This window comes from Melozone crissalis, unplaced genomic scaffold (genome assembly GCF_028551555.1).
Source record: "Melozone crissalis strain CALT ecotype California unplaced genomic scaffold, PUWL_Pcris_2 ptg000036l_1, whole genome shotgun sequence".
NCBI classification, from domain to species: Eukaryota; Metazoa; Chordata; class Aves; order Passeriformes; family Passerellidae; genus Melozone; species Melozone crissalis.
The window spans coordinates 20919841-20932846 of record NW_026535814.1 but is presented as its reverse complement, the minus strand read 5'-3'; positions in this window follow the sequence as shown (position 1 = coordinate 20932846).

The window sequence follows — 13006 nt, the reverse complement described above, 5'->3', positions numbered from 1 at the left end:
GCAATTACAAATAAACCCCCAAAACATGCAACTAAAACTAGGACACGGGGTACCGAGAAACCATAAACCACTCATATTTCTAACAAACCTCAGTACCTTTGTTAAGTTCTTTTAAATCATTATCACCGCATCCATGGTGGTGATAATCCTAATCCATGCCTCTCTATGTGCCAGGGACAATACTGGACCTATCTGTGGATAGGAAAATAAACCTAGGGACCGGACAGGTATTAACACCTCAAACAGCCCCAGGGGCCACAGAAATATCAAGGCCTCAATAAACTCAACAACATGGTGGGTACGGATTGCTTAATTCCAAGACAAAGTCAGTGAAACCAAAATGCAATCAGTTCAGGTTTTTTCCACTTTCTCAAGCTCCATGTTGGGCACCAAGATATTTGTCCTGATTTGGGATAGATTTGGGAGGAAACTTCACAAAGGGATCTCCTCTAAAAAAACTAATTTCAGCAGCCCCTCCACTGGCTGATTTGGGAGAAAAATCTCTTTGGGGAAAAGTGGAAAAAACCTGTTTATTTCACAAGAAAAGCACTTGCAAACATTAAAAAAAAAAAAAAAAAGGAAAAAAAGAAAAAAGAATAATGTTAAAAAATGAAACCTCTTGCTGCTCTCAAAAGGTGGCAAATTCAGAGAGCCCTTCTGTGGGTGTGGCTCAGTCTCTCCAGAGGTCAGCCTGGCATCCAGGCTTGGTGCCCAGCTTTGGGGGGAGGGCCTGGGTGATTGTCCTGGTGTGTTGGACCAGAGGAAAACCTGAACAGTTCCATAAGGGTAAAAACCCCACAGTCCTGGGAAAACTTTTCTTTGCCTTGGCTAATGAGGAAAACCAGCAAAAGAAGCAAAGAACACCTCCCGGTCTGTCCCTTGCTCTGCGCTGCTGCGAGCTCAGTGAGAACTGAACTGTTACCTCTGTGTTTTGAATATAGGCATAAAAAAAATTCCACCACTCCCCCTGCCCCTCTATCTCACTCTCTAGACCTAGCTTAAGGCTACAGGACCATTTCTGGGCACACAGCAGGTCAGGGGATACACAGCATGATAAAGTCATCCCAGAACACCTGCTCAGGGACCTAATTTGCAAGTGGTCTGAAGCTTTATCACTACTGAGAAAATATGAATGAAACGTGTTTTTCCTCACCACTTAAACTTGTAGAGTGAATAACCATCATAAACCCTATTAAAGAAGGCCTTTTAAAAAACTCTTCAGTCATGTTTGTCCTCTTCCATCTCTGCTGAGTAAAAAGTTCTCTAGGTATGGTTGACATCTCTTCTCTTGGGAAAGCAGTGTGTGGAGCAAGGTTCTTGTCCTGCATTGTCACAGCTACAAGAACTAGAACCAAAGCTTCAAAGCTGAGAGCAGTCTTTGATGTTGCCTTAGCTGTTGTTTCATTAACTGTAATCAGGATTAAATCTAGTTGGCTGGCAGAAGAAAAATGAATGACAATGGATATGTAGAGAGTCAGACCTCAGTGCTCTTGATCCTTCCCCGTGTAGAAGATCTAGTCAGAATGGATTTGATAAAGCCCAGTTGCCTGTCCTATTTCTTTTGGACGAGGATCCAAAGCGTCTATGGGCATAGACATTCTGGCCCTACTGTTTGTCCAGCAGGGGAAGGTGAAACAAAGCAAGCTTCTCACACTCTTGATTTTTCTGTTAGCAGCAGCATTTTTGCTCTATTTGCTTGCCTGAAACTATAGCAAGGTATCATAAAGAATTTATGCCTCATTAATTAATTGAGCTTATGAGCAATGTGTACCTGAGGCTGCAAATTCAGCTTGATTTTAACACTTACTCTGCTTTAAAGTCTAGTTTGCTTGCCGTTTCATTTTGGAGTAAAATTCCAAGAACAGCTGTTGTGTACTTAGTGTGGAGGATTATTAAACATAGTTGCAGGTGATCTTTGGGTAGAGTTGGATGCTCACTCTGAGTTTGTATTTAATCTTGGAGAGAAGTTGTTTAGAAGATGGTCGCCTTTGATCAAGGAGTAACTACACAGGGAGACCAGAACTTCAAACATTCCCATTTCTGAGGAAACTGGAGTGAAGGCAGGTCAACGTGTAGAGCCAAGTCCTGGACCAGGGAATTGCAGACCCCCCAGTTACCTGCCACACACTCAGAACTCTTCAGAGATACCAAACAGCTGGGCAGATACACAGGAATTGTCTAGATGCATGAATTGCTTTGAAATCACACCAATGCATAATGAATTTAGAAACACTTCAGAAGACCTGTCTCTTCTGTTTGTACTGCATGTCCATGGTGGGTGGATCTGCAGGATTCACAAAGTGAAGCTGAGAAAAATGTGCATGTGTGAGAGCTGGTGAGATTCATGTGGGGGTTACTCAGCACGGATTCCCAGGGCTTTCACACCTGTGTGTTGGTGTATTTCTTTTTCCCCTGTGGGATCACTGGTGGAGTCTGTGGTTAAAAACAAAACACCTCAAGCAGCAGAGGGGCAGGACTTGATCTCAGTGAAGCTCTGGGAAGAATCACACTGATCTTGCTGAGAGGAGATTTGTGAGCTGCAGGAAGAATTTCCCTGCTGGGAAACACCAGGAGAAGGACAGTGTGCTGTCACAGGGGGTGTTGATTCAAGCACAGGCCCAAGTGAAATTTCTAATGGGCTCAGCCAAGGTGTTCACAAATAGAATTAGTTGTGTTGTGTGCCTGTGCTTCCTCTTTCTGGGTGCCAAAGTTGGCAAAGGCAGAGGGAGCCTGGGATAAATGGATGAAGATCAGCAAGGTCCACTTGAGGGCTGGATGAATAATCACTACCCAGGCTGCTTCCTGATAGTGGAAAAAGAGCTTTTATCTTAAGTTTTTGTAAGTGGTCTGATGAACAGCAATGGGCATTAGGTTTGATTGAGGAAGTCCTGGAAGAAAAAAAATAATTGTAGTGAGGAACAAATGAAAATATCTTTTGGATGAAGAGCTGCCAGGCACCTGAGGAGCTCAGCAGGCTGGCAGGGCTGTCAGGCACGCACTGTGGTCAGTCTGGAGAGTGTCTGCCTCCAGACTGGACATTCCCAACAGGATCCTGGTTTGCACAGGAGATGCATCTCCATCACGGAAGTGTACGTTCATAACCCAGCATCTCTTTTGGTATACTTAGGCCTGGAAAATGATAACATTAATTTAGAAACAGTAATCGCCTTCTAGACAAGTACACTTATCTTTTCTTCTACAGCTTCACAAGTCTGAGAGTCCAATGGGAAGAAAAACCACAGCAATTAGCAGCGGTGCTGTTAGTACTGATGGGAGGGAAAATGTCTTCATAATGTACGCAGACTTTGAGGTTTGTGCAGCATATGAAATTAAAATGGGCAAAGAGCCAGGGCTGGGAAATACAAAGGTTTACTAAAACAGGAAAAGTGGTGGAGCTGAAAAAAAGAATGAGAGGGTGGCTGGTGCTCAGCTTCAGCAGTGATACGTGGTCACAAAGGCACCCTAAGCAGTTATCTGAACGCTCGTGATATGCATCTGCTTAAAGATCATGAAACTCATTTTCCTTTTGTTACAGCACTGGAGGAGTTGTTGGAGCACAGAAGCAGGTTTAATGGAAATGGGGCTGAGGAGCACAAATCCAGTTTTGCATCTCTGATTGCCAAAGCTGAGCCTCAGTCTCTTCTGGAGCAACTTGAGTTCAAGAACGAAGAACCAACAGAACAGAACAGAGAACCCTGTCTCCTGGTAGTTACCTGACCATGAGGATAAGCAGTCTTATAAATAATAGTATAAATAGCCCACAACCTCTGTGGGAAGAGGTTTGCTGTAATATGTAATATGCTGCATGAATTTTTATTCTGAAGGAGACATTTTTTGCTTTTTCTTTACAGCTTGGGCTGTTCTTGGGAGTGTCCAAGTGCTCCTTGGCAAGTTGTACATCTCATCCCACAGCATGAACATGTTTTGTGACGGGGCTTTGGGAAGGAAGGCTTTGTTTTTGAGGAACGCAGAAGAGAGTCTGACTTCCTGAAAGTCTACAAGACTTTTTTATCTCCTGATTCTGTTCTTAAAACACTTAAATCCAAAGTTAGTGGACTTTTGCGTGACAGCAGCCACGCTTGTTAAATGTGGGGAAAATGCTATGCTCTTCTGAGGCCCTGAGGAAGAATATTAAAGAGGAAATTTTTCAGAATACTTATTAGCCAATAGCAGGAAGTCCTATTAAAAAGAGGGAGGGAAAAACCAGCTTCAAAGTTTTCTGCTTTAAAACAGGGTGGGGGAAGTGGGAATGGAATTAGCGTGCAAGTAACAGTCTAAATATTTTAATTGTGGTTGGATTGCCCTGGGTTGAAACTTGCCTGGATGATGGACCAAAGCCTTGATGAAGTGAAGCTTGAAGAGGCTTAATTTCAAGCATAGGACACTTTGTCATAAATGTGCATTGTATTTTTAGCTTGCTGTGTCAACAGCCACCCTTGCTCTGTGCAGTTTCTCTTGGCTGACAAAAGCAGCGTGACAAAGGTGTTCTCTCTCCACTGGAGACACCTGGAAACAGGTCAGCCATCGGTTGAATTATTGATTTTGTGTGATATAAGAAACAAACCTGGTGCCTCTGGGAAGGCAGTTCTGATCTCTGTACCATCCCAAGGGAACAAACTCAAGGTCGGTATTCCCATTTCCCATATGGATGTTCACACACACCCTCTTGGACTTCACTTCTGATCATCTTGTTGAAATCAAGGGGGTCCAACAGAGGTTTGCTGCAGTAACGCCATAATTAGGTGACAATGACCATAATTTGGGTGTTCTCTCTGAGCTCCACCCACTCCCCATGAGTTCACACAAGTGGACCCCTGGGAGCCAAAACCCTTGAGCTCACTGAAAAGATGACTGTAGAACTTTGGGACTGTAGAATTTTGGGATCTGTTTGTACCCAGTGCTTCCCCCAGGCGTGCTCCGAGGGCTGAGACGCTCGTGTGAGCAGAAGGAATGATTTATCCTGACTTTGGGACGATGAGCAGAGCTTTGGGAAGTTGTACCTCAGGCATGGGGTAAGGAGAGATTCCCCTAGTCTGCTTCGGTCCCCAGGACTGGTGGTGTCAAAATATCAGGGCGGGTTTAGAATAATTAATGTCCTGTTAATTAGCGCTGCAGCAGGTGGCACTGGTCATACCAATTGCTAACGATGGGCCCGTTGTGTCTGACTGCGTGTCTAACAAAAAATAAAGAGAGATTAATTTCTGGCAGTGGCCTAAGGAGCTCCAGTGCCCTTGCAGAAGGAGTTGCTAGCCTGGATTTGCCATGACCCTGTCAAAATCCAGCCAGCTTTTGAAAAGAATTTATATTTCTTTGATATTAGGCCAAATAATTGAAAGTCACCTAATTAAGGAGAAAGTCATCTAGTTAAGGAAGTGATTAAAAACCAAGGAGGAGCAAGGGGGTAATTTGTGGACTTCTTCCCATGGCATGGAGTGTTTTAGGGGCAGATCCAGTTCAACCCTAAATTCATGTGTAGGCTGCTAACACTGGTGTACCTGCATCCATGGAGCTCTGTTTTCCTCAGCTGTGATTGAGCCAGTTCTGAAACTGATGATTTCAAAGGTGTGCCTTTGGAGGTTTACAGCAGGTGTTCCGCCCTATTTTAGATTCTCTGCTGCCCTGTGCTCCGGCTGGCTTTGGTGCAACCTTGCCTTTCACTGAGTACTATGGGTTTTTTTAATTTTTGTGTTCTTGTTTCCCATGTGGTCAATAAAATGTCAACTCTGTGACAAACTAGGTCCCTTAGAGCCTCCTCCTTAGAGAAAAGAACTGATTGAATGTGCTGATTAAAAATGAAATACTCATACTGAGCATGATCGAGGTAATACCATAACTTCAGAAGTTCAGGAAAAGAGATCTCTTCTCAGCCTCGCTCCCTTGAAAGGTGTTTGTAGGGGTTGTTTCATCCGGAAGAGGCATCAGATTCTCTCCACGAGGGTGTCAAACCTCCACAGCCATGGGCGGGAAAGTGATCTGCTGAAGGTTTGTGTGGAGGAGTGCCAGGGGAGGCAGACTGGGAGGAGCAGTGTCTGTGTGCAGATGGAAAGATAAGATAAGAGCAGATAAGAGCAGTCAGCGGGCAGTGCTTTGTGCCCTTGTTTTGCTGGAGTCCTCGGGTCCTTCTGTGTCAGCCCTGGGTGCTTTCAAACAAGGTTGAACTCCTGGGGGGTTTCTCTGTTGCCATTACCCCAGGATGCATCTGCAGCAGCAGCATTTAAACCCGCGCCTTCCTGCCTCCCAGCCTCAGGGTTTCACAGTATTTTCTGACAGGGCACCACCGTTGGCAGCCCATGGCTCCGAGTCATGGAAACTCTGAAGTGACTTTTGTAGGGCTACAAAACTTCTGTTTTCCTTTGTGTCCCCCTTCCTTTGGCTTGTGGGGCTGGTCTGGTTTGAGCCCAGTGAGACCCCAGCAGGGTCTTGTCCTTGGTTACTGAGGCAGTGGTGGAGATGCTGTGAGGGGAACTCAGGAGGAGGGTTGGCTTTCTGAGCAGCTGAAAGGGGAAAGTGTCTCCATCAAAGAGGCAAAATAAAGATGAACAGGTGTGACCGTGTTCACGGGGGTTCTTGGATCAGGGAAGAGACGAGGATCTGACTCCATGTTTCAGAAGGCTTGATTTATTATTTTATGATATATGTTATATTAAAACTATACTAAAAGAATAGAAGAAAGGATTTCATCAGAAGGCTGGCTAAGAATAGAATAGCAAAGAATGATGACAAAGGTTTGTGGCTCGGCTCTCTGTCCGAGCCAACTGGGCTGTGATTGGCCATTAATTACAAACATCCAACATGGGCCAATCCCAGATGCACCTGTTGCATTCCACAGCAGCAGATTATCAATGTTTACATTTTGTTCCTGAGGCCTCTCAGCTTCTCAGGGGGAAAAATCCCAAGGAAAGGATTTTTCATAGAAGATGTCTGTCACAAACAGGGGTTGGTGTTCATGAAACTGATTGTACACCTGCTGACCAACTGGTTTTGTTCCAGGTAGTCTTGGAATTTGCAGAGGTGACACCACTACAGGCGACCCTTACTGGGAGGGTAAAGCTGCTTTTCACAAGGCCTGAGGGCCTTCACTGGTTAAAATGTTTTAAGAAATTTAAATTATCAATAAAGCCTTTATTGAAGAGTGCTAGGTGATAGTTTTCAGTTTACACAAGAGAAACAAACAAATTTAGTTATATTTGGATTAAAAATAGTAGGGGCAAGCACCATGCACTTTTGACAAGAGTTGAAATATTACATGGGGAAGTGTTGATTATGTGGGAGTGCTGAATAAAAGCAAAGCAGACAATTTGGTCCCTTGGTCATCATTGCAGACAGGCAGCCTCCCTGAGCTGGTGTCGTCCCACATGTCTCCAGCTATTTCAAAATTAAGTTTTTCTGACAAGCCTTCTGCTGAATATTTCTCTGTTTGAATCTTCCTCCCCCATATCACATGGAAACTATCTCTTTCCACCTAGGGTGGGCATTCAGTTCTGAAATTCCTGCAGCTGTGGTTGTTTGCATCACAGAAACGCATTCCCAAAACTGCTGCATGAATTCAGGCTGCTCCCAAACCCCCTGTCCCTACCTCCTCATAACAGGACTGCCTTGTCGTCCAAAAATTGCCTGTTTTGTGTTGTTCTTTAGCTCTCCAACCACATTATTTTATCACTTGGGGAAGCAATCTTTTGATCTGTGTCATTGACAGGTGACATCTTCCCCTCTCAAGAGGGTTTGTCCAAAACCCTACACCTCACCAAGCCTAGGACAGCTGGAATTTGGGGGAAAAAAAGCCATAAATCCACGATTTTAAGACATCCTACAGTGACTGCATTTAAGTTGGTGCAACCTCAGGAAGGTGCCAACATTTGGTTGGAATTGTGTATTTCTGTGAGGATGGAGCTTGTTAGAGAGCACCTTGTGACTCTCTAGCAAGGCCCTTGATGTTGGAATCTCTGCTGGTCAGAGTGAGCCCAAGAAATGTTAAAAAGTCTCTTTTCCCAGCCTGGTGCTTGAAGAAGGAGTCAGGGCTCTTCATTTCTCAGTCTCAAGGTTGTTTATTGTATCTTATCTATAAAATTCTTTCTCCTGTCCAGCTGAGGTCTGCTCAGCAGGACAGACAGAGGCACACTGGTGTTATCTTTGTATACTAAAAACTACGTGCACAATGTTTACAATTACCTTCCGATACCTATCACCTATGTTAGACAGTGAGCTTCTACTCTAAACCAATCTAAAAGTGCCAACATCACAGCAGAAGATGGAGGCCAAGAAGAAGAAGAAAGGCTGGACATGCCCAGATTCCTCCAGCTTGCCACCCTGAATCCCCATTCTAAAAACCCCAAAATCTGCTTTTTCACCTTATGATAAATTCACTATCATTCTACCTAATTTGTCATGGCCTGCTGTGATGATGTTCACAGGGGTTCTTGGATCAGGGAAGAGACGAGGATCTGATTCCATGTTTCAGAAGGCTTGATTTATTATTTTATGATATATGTTACAGTAAAACTATACTAAAAGAATAGAAGAAAAGGTTTCATCAGAAGAAACCTATTCTTCATTCTTAGCTAAGAATAGATAAAGAAGGAATGATTACAAAAGCTTCTGAATCGGACAGAAAGTCCAAGCCAGCTGGACTGTGATTGGCCATTAATTAGAAACAAGCACATGAGACCAATCCCAGATGCACCTGTTGCATTCCACAGCAGCAGATAATCAGTGTTTACATTTTGTTCCTGAGGCCTCTCAGCTTCTCAGGAGGAACAATCCTAAGGAAAGGATTTTCCATAAAGGATGTCTGCGACAGCTTGCAGATCTTCATACAAGGTTGGTAACTTGCTCCATGGGTCATAATCAAACACACAGGGGCATTTTGGGCTCTGTGCCAGGGTCTGTGAGCCCCTGGCAGGGTCTGGGCTGCTCAGGACAGCCAGAGGGATGTGCTGGCTCCTGACAGCTTGGCTTCCTCCTGGGCATGGTTTCCCCTGTGCTCCTGCAGCTGGCAGCCCAGCCAGCCCATGGTCTGAAGGTGTCCTTTACTCCTGGGCACAAATCCTTTGTTCCTCGCTCGAGGTTCCCTCTGCAATCTTTGCTCCAGGTGTTCCCAGCTGTGCTCTCTCTCCTCTCCTGTCAGAATGTCCCACAGCACCCTGGCCACTGTTCTTGCCGTGGCAGGAGCAGCTGGGTGGTTTTGATGAAAGCCAGGCTCTCCCTGGGCTGGTGTTGGCAAACACCTTCTGCTCTGGTGGAGTAGCTCAGGCAGGAAACTGCAGCAGCCTTGGCATGGTCCTGGTAGACACAGGAATTCCACATTCATGCCCTAAAGCTCTGGGCTGTTTTAGAAGGCATTCATGCAAAGCTTTCTGGTCTGTCAGCCACAGTTTGCTGTATCAGAAGCTGTTACCTTTCCCTCTGCCAGGCAGTCCTGATTTCCCTGTGGGTTTGGGGTAAAGACAGCAGGATCTCCTGGTCTCAGCAGCTGCCCTGCTGCTTGTCCTGGAGTGCTCTAGGAGATGAGCTGAGTGGAGTTTTCCTTTTTCTCCCACCAGGCAGGGGATTATTTGGAAATTATTTCAAAGGCATGTGATGTGTGCTTAGCCCAATGTAAATAAACCCAGCCTGCTCATTTCCCATGTGATCAGCAAAGGTGGATTCCTCTGCTTTCGAGAAGGTTCATCATGCCCAGGGTCCTTCTGAGGTGTTTTGGATTGCATGGCTGAACTCTTCTGGAATCTCTCAGGACAGACAGTGATAGGATCTGAGAGGATGGCTGGGGTTTTGTCCAGGGAGGATTAGGTTGGACATCAGGGAAAAGGTTCTTCCCTGGGAATGGGCACGGCCCCGAGGCTGCCAGAGCTCCAGGAGTGTTTTGACACCATTCCAGAGATGCACAGGGTGGGATTGTTGGGATGTGTGTGCAGGGCCAGCACTGGACTGTGTGATCCTGGGTTCCTTCCAGCCCAGGATATTCTGTGATTCTGTGATTCCTCAGCTTTGCTATTGCTTTGTGCAGCTCTGAAGAAGTCACAGGGATGGCCTGGTGGTTCTGGCCAGTGGAGCAGTTTGGAGCCAGATCTCAATGTGTGTCCCTGTGTGCAGGGAGGTACACAGCAGGGCCCAGGCTCTGCTCTGGGGACAGCAATGGCACCAGAGGAATGAGCAGGGACTGAGCCCAGGGAATTCCACCTGGACACAAGCAGGAACTCCTGCCCTGGGCAGTGACCAAGCACTGGACAGGCTGCCCAGAGAGGATGTGGACTTTCCCTCACTGTGCATATTCCAGACCCATCAGGATGCAATCCCATGCCCCAAGCTCTGGGATGGCCCTGCTGGAGAAAGGAGCTGGGACCAGCACCCACTGTGGTCCCTTCCAGTCTGACCCATTCTGGGCTTCTGTGATTTATATTGCCCTCTTCATGTCTGCTGATATCCCTGACCTCCTGACTGCCCATGTGCTTCATCCTGAGTCTAAAATTCACAACTGGGACATCCTACAGGTCTCCTTGTTGGCTCACTCCTCTTCTCCTGTAGTACCACAGGTCTGAGGTAATGACAGGGGATCTCCCAGGAGCAATTTTCCCTCTTCCTCTTACAGCTTCTGAGGATTTTGGGACTCCCAGTAGAACCAGCAGTTTGAGTTTCCCCTCTGGCTCTTTCAGGACCTCCTGTCCTGGTTGTGGCTTGGGAATCTGTGTCCTTCATTTGTTTTCTTGGGCTGTTGGGGGACGGAGGAAACCAGACTCCTCACAGCTCATCTCTCAGGGAAGGAGCATTCCTTCAGAGTCTTCTCCTTAAACCTGTGTCTGATTCACCCAGGAGATTGATCCTGTCATTTTCCACACCTTTTTCTCAAGCAGAGTGTCCTCACTGCAGCGCTGAGGGCACCAGCAGTGCTGGGCTGAGCAGCTCCATGGCTGAGCTTTGGCGTGGAGGGCTGACCCTGTGCCCTCGGAATTAGTGACATGTGGGAATGATGGGATCAGGTGGGGAGAGGATCACCCACTGATGAAAATCAGCTGCGGAAAAAACCCTGGCTGGTGTTCCCACCTGCATGTGTCAGTCTGCTGGAGCTGGGTTTCTGTATCTGACAGGAAAATTGAAGAGGTGTGATGGACCTTCACCCACCTGTGCACTGAGCTGTGGGTGCTGTGGGTGCTTTCAGGTCCCTTCCAACCCAAACCATTCTGTGATTTTGTGAGCTCACTCAGCTAACTGGTAATGGAGGTGGGAGAAAAAAAAAAAAAAGTGAAAATTATTCTGAATTATGCAACCAATGGTCACTGCATGCACTAGGGACTTATGGAAATGATGCATGCCAAGAAAACCTCCAGGAAAGGGATCTGGGTCATGTTTGGTTTTTCTATTCTGATGATAGCCAACTGTTCTTGGAATTTAAATCACATTTTATGGGGAGAAAAATTTGTGGTAGCCCCAAGCCATGAAAATTCAGATTTCGTTTTATTTTTTAAGAAAAGAAAGCACAGAGCAAAAGTTGAAATGAAAAAGTTAATGAAACCCATATCCCACTGAGCACTTGCAGTGAAACTTTACAAACATGAAAGAAAATATTCTTAAGTAAGCTAATGCCCCTTGAATAAGGAGGACTTTCTGTCATCCACTCCGGTAGGGTTTGGACTTTGCTGCAGGGAAAATAATGAGATTTTTATGTCAAATAATATTTTTCATATATTTTACTTAAAGCAATTTGTTCCAGACTGATTTCTGCGTCGCCACATCTGTTTTATAATATGCATCATTTTTATACTGGCTGCAAGAATCCAGATTCAAAATTTTTAGGGTTTTGGGTTGGTTTGGGTTTTTTTTGCACAGATAAATGTTGATTGAATAGGCAGGGCCTTAATTTCAAGGGGAAGGGTTAAATATGTGAAGACTTCCCAGGAAATTTAATACACTGTTAGAGAAAGGAAAGGAAAAGGAAAGGAAAAGGAAAGGAAAAGGAAAGGAAGGAAGTGGCAGAAGGAAGGAAGTGGCGGAAGTGGCGGAAGGAAAAGAAAGAAAGAAAGAAAGAAAAGAAAGAAAGAAAGAAAGAAAGAAAGAAAGAAAGAAAGAAAGAAAGAAAGAAAGAAAGAAAGAAAGAAAGAGAAGAAAGAAAGAAAGAAAGAAAGAGAAAGAACAAGAAGAAAGAAAAGAAAGAAAGAAAGAAAGAAAGAAAGAAAGAAAGAAAGAAAGAAAGAAAGAAAGAAAGAAAGAAAGAAAGGAAGAAAGAAAGGAAGAAGAAGAAAAGAAAAGAAAGAAAGGAAGAAAGGAAGGAAGAAGAAAGAAGAAGGAAGGAAGGAAGAAGGAAGGAAGGAAGGAAGAAGGAAGGAAGGAAGGAAGGAAGGAAGGAGAAGGAAGGAAGGAAAAGAAAAGAAGAAAGAAAGAAAGAGAGAGAGAGAGAGAAAGAAAGAGAGAGAGAGAGAAAGAAGAGAAAGAGAGAGAGAGAGAAAGAAAGAGAGAGAGAGGAGAGAAAGAAAGAAAGAGAGAGAGAGAGAGAGAAAGAAAAAGAGAGAGAGAGAGAAAGAAAGAAAGAAAGAAAGAAAGAAAAAGAAAGAAAGGAAGGAAGGAAGGAAGGAAGGAAGGAAGGAAGGAAGGAAGGAAGGAAGGAAGGAAGGAAGGAAGGAAGGAAGGAAGGAAGGAAGGAAAGAGAATGAAACCTCAAAATGCAGATGGGCATTATCAATGTAACCTCATGGATGGGGGAAAGTCATCAAACATTGAAAAGTGCAGGTTGGGATAAATAATTTTTGGAATTCCTGTCAGCTGGGATGCAGTGCTGTGCCTGAGCTCCCCGTGGCCTTGAGAAGCTGCAGAGACACGAACGTGTGGCAGGGAGCATCCAAAGAGCCCCGCTCCGACGGCGGGGAAAGTCAATTAAAGGAACAGGTTTGATCATAAACCTCCTGGAAAATGCGAGGATATTAAAGCCGGCTGGATAATTAGCATAATTACATCACAGCCAATGCAAAGGAGATCATCTGAAGGGATGTTGTGCTGTGGGAGCTCGGCTCCGACTGGT